The sequence below is a fragment of the Bactrocera latifrons genome, unplaced genomic scaffold (assembly GCF_001853355.1).
Source record: "Bactrocera latifrons isolate USDA-ARS-PBARC rearing strain unplaced genomic scaffold, ASM185335v1 scaffold_324, whole genome shotgun sequence".
Lineage (NCBI taxonomy): Eukaryota > Metazoa > Arthropoda > Insecta > Diptera > Tephritidae > Bactrocera > Bactrocera latifrons.
In genome coordinates, this window is record NW_017536897.1 from 114,677 (window position 1) to 118,781 (window position 4,105).

Here is a 4,105-nt window from a genome sequence, read left to right on the forward strand (position 1 = left end):
TTACGATATTTTCAAATAACTAAATTATTTTATTATTAATATTTGTAAACAACTAGAAAATTTTAAAATAATATAAAAAATATAACCGAGTTGAAGAAGTCAACAGCAATTTTTCGGGTATGACTCATTTGTTGGTTACAAGGCAGACAGCTGAAGAGCGAGCAAATACTTTAATTTTCACAATATTTAACAATTCGAAAGTTTTAACACAGCAACATTAAAAGTACATTAAATAGCATATATTGCATTCAAAAAAAATTATTAATTTAAAAAATCACTCATTGTTTTATAATAACTCATAAATGTGTAATGTTAGCAATACAGCAAAATCATAATAGTAAACAGAATAGAAAAAAATTAAAAGCTGTGATAAAAAAAAATTTTGAAAAATTGCACAAAAATCACAATTTAGCAAACAATTAAATAAAAGAAAAATTTCAATATGACAAATGCGTAAATAAACCTTCTGAAAAGCATCAGAAACAATATATTTTCATTTTCAGTACTCCATAACGTCAACTAAAATGCAAAATAACGTAACAACACTTTACACAAGTTTACAGGTGAAGGAAAAACTATAAAATAGAAACTACTTATATTGGAGAAAAATTGCAGTTTTGGTTAAAAAATGGTTATATATTGGTTAAAAAATGGTTATATATTGGTTATATCTAACAACGGCAGCTGAAAATTATATAAAAAACTCAGTTTCCAGTTTTGATGATACATTATTTTGCATTTTAGGTGACGATATTCTATAATATTTTCGTTAGGTTGAAATATTGCTTAATGAATAGGTGATAGTGCCTATGAAAGCGGCTTTAAAAGCAAGGGATAATGTGCGAGCATTTCAAAAGCATAATAAAAACGAAAAAAGTGAAAATTTGTTAAATAAATAGCAGAAAAGGAATAAATAAATAATTAGAATAGAAATTTCGATAGTTAAACACTTTTATGACAAGAAAATATCTGGTGTCACCATAATATTTACACCTTGAGTATTTCCAAAAATATATTGAGCGATAACAGAATAAATAAATTTGTTAGCGCCTATTAAATATTGTATGCCATGTTGAAAAAGAAGTTTTAATTTTTTGCATATGAGAGAATATTAAAATATTAAATACAAATAATTCCCATTCTTATTTTCTCAATTGGTGCTACAAAATATTTTAACAAAAATTTTATAACCGTTTTGAATTAATTTGAAATTTTAAAATATTTTCACAGATATTTAAGATTAAGAAAAAATATAATTTTAAATTTATTTTTTAGATATATATTTTTTTAAATTTAATAAAAAAATATTAATTTAAATTTAGATGTGTATAAGAGACAGGCATAGTAGGTTGAAACCCATCAGAAACGAAAAGTAAAATAAAGGATAAAGGAAGGTAAGTTAACACTAAATTTCAGAAAAGATTTTTTATACAAAATTTAAGAAAAAAAAACACCAAAAATGTGATTGTTGAATTTTTCACCTAAATTTTGAGGTTTTGTGAAAAGGTGTTAATTGTTATTTTGAATAAAGAAAGGTAAGCTTGCAACAAATTTCCAGAAGAAAAAACAAAATTAAAGTAAAAACCCCAAAAACTGAATTTTGAATTTTCACATACATATGTACATATATTTGAGGTTAGGTGTTACTTTGGGCATAGAAAGAAGTTTACAACAAATTTCAAGAAAAAACAATTTTTTAGATACAAAATTTAAGTAAAAAACCCAAAACTGAATAGTGAATTTTTTTAAATTTTCACATAAATTTTGAGGTTATTTGAAGAGATGTTAATTGTTATTTTGAACAAAGAAAGGTATGCTTGCGACAAATTTCGGCAAAGAAAATACAAAGCAAAAGTATTAAAACCTAAAATTAGAATTTTTTTAATTTTTCACATAAATTTTGAGGTTATTTGAATAAGGTCTTAATAAAAAATGTATAGATTTTTTCATTATCTACGATATTGCAATATGACTTTTGTAAATAGCACTCCTCGTTTTGTCAAAAATTGAGATAAACTGTTTTTAACGCTTAAAAGTTCAACCGCCCCCATCCCTTTCCGCAGCCCGATCTCAGATCTCCCGTAATTTATTTTTCCATTCATTTTTGTTATTTCATCTTTCATTTTTAATGGGCTTCCACCTATGTACTTCCGTTTTCAAAAATTTTTTACCTTGGCCTATTAGAGGCAAAGGGCACAATAGACTTAAAACCGTCGCTATCTATTTATCTTTATTAGAGGCAATAAAACCAGAAAGTTTTAAACTTAACGCAAAAATAATGTAATTTAAGCGCTTATGGAAAAGAAAAATATACATTTTAATGAAAAGAAAAATATACATTTTTTTTTTCTCAATTATAAACTTTTAATTAAAATTAAGCCTTTAATTCATCTATGTGCTAGTAGTTTTGAAAAAATATAATATTTTCGAACAATTGAAAATTGCTTTTAGCAAATTAACCACCCACAACTACTTTGTAATAGATATGCATTGCTTAAGATTACAAATAGCCAGCTAGAATGCAACTAATATTTATATTATTAAGCTAATTTAAGTAAGATATGTATGTATGTATGTTTGTACATCACTGCCGTTGAGCCGCCGCAGAGCAAGTCCACATTAACACAAATTTAAGTGTATTTTATTAATAACAAAGATAAAAGAGAAATTACGCTACAACAACAACGTGCAGCAGAAGCTTAGTAACATTTGCACTTGCTGCGAACCACAAATGCTACGCCACTACTGCTACTTGCCGTCTCGCCGCTGCTGCTGCTACAACGATGAGTTAATTTTCCACTCTACGAAAAATCACATGCGTTGTTGTTGCTTTGTAAAGCTTATAAGAAATTGCTGCACGACACAGGCGAGACTGTGGTGACGGGGTCCTGGCAGCGACTTTTCGGTCAGTAATTAAACGCAAACAAAAGGCAAAATCAAATCAGGCTGAAAGTTGAGGCACAGGCACACGCACACCACCGCACGCACACGCATAGTGTACACGTAACGGTGTGACCTTCCAAAGCGTGAGTGAAAGCGCTGCATGCGTAGCATATGCGTGTGAGTGCGGTAGCAATAGTAAAATGGAATATTCCAATTGTGGAAATGGTAAGGCAAAATGCCAATTGGAAATATTACTCCTCAAATTGGAAAAACAGCGAGCACACTGTGTTAAAGTGCGATAGCAGGCACTGCGCATGCTATCACCTTCACGCTTTACCGTTTTATGGCATACAAAGATGGCGCAGACGAATTTTACTTGCCGAGCAACCTACTCGCTCTGGTGCGCAGTGCGCCTGTGTTGTTGTTGCTCTAGTATGTATGTTGCTGTTGTGAGTGCTGCTGGCTGTTAGCAAACAGCAGACACGGTGTCAGCCTCCGCTCAGTTCCGTTTGGTACTTTGCTGTGCGCGTTGTTTCGAATTCGTGTTGTGCTGTGTGGCGTTGTGGCAAACAACAGCCGTCGCTGTCGCAGTTGGAAAAAGACACCAACCACAACGCACGTGTAACGCGCACCAAGTGAGACGAATTGCCGTACGAAAAATATACATATATGTACATGCATATGGCTGTGCACACTTAGCAGTACGCAGCAACAAAAAAGTGGCAATTATAGTGATTTTTTTTCTTTGTGGCCGCTAAAGACAAGTGAATTAGTAATTAAAGCGGAGCAAGCAATAAAAGACGTATTTTCTGTGAAAAAACAAAGAAACTGTTGTGAAAGTGACTGTTTCAGTAAAAACTGTTTTATGAGGTAAAATGTTTGGAGCAGGAAAAGTGAAGTGAAACTTTTTAATTATTTTATTTTTTTTAATTTTTTATGCGAAATGGAGTTAAGCAGAACAATACTTCAAACCACAAAAAAAAAAAACAAAAGGAAAATAAATTACTAACACAAAAATGTATTAAAAATGCAATAATATTAAAATAAATAAATGCATTACGAATTAAAATAGTAAAGAAAAAATTTATAAAAGAATGTATTGATAAATCAAAAAATTATTTTAAGTTAACACACATAAAAGCTATAATTATCCACCAAAAAAAAAAAAAAATCTATAATCAATGTTTAATATAAGGTTCTGATATATTACAAAATAGTTTAA

The 4,105-nt window shown here is 29.9% G+C and overlaps 1 protein-coding gene across 1 annotated transcript in view; it reads left to right on the plus strand.

Moving 5' to 3' along the window:
* Positions 1-3,433: 3,433 nt before the first annotated feature.
* The window catches only part of LOC108971108 (muscle segmentation homeobox-like), a 59,902-nt gene continuing 59,230 nt past the window's right edge, over positions 3,434-4,105 (plus strand). The window contains exon 1 of the mRNA XM_018936947.1: positions 3,434-3,753. The gene's annotated coding sequence lies outside the window, so the exon portion shown is untranslated. The remainder of the gene's footprint in view (positions 3,754-4,105) is intronic.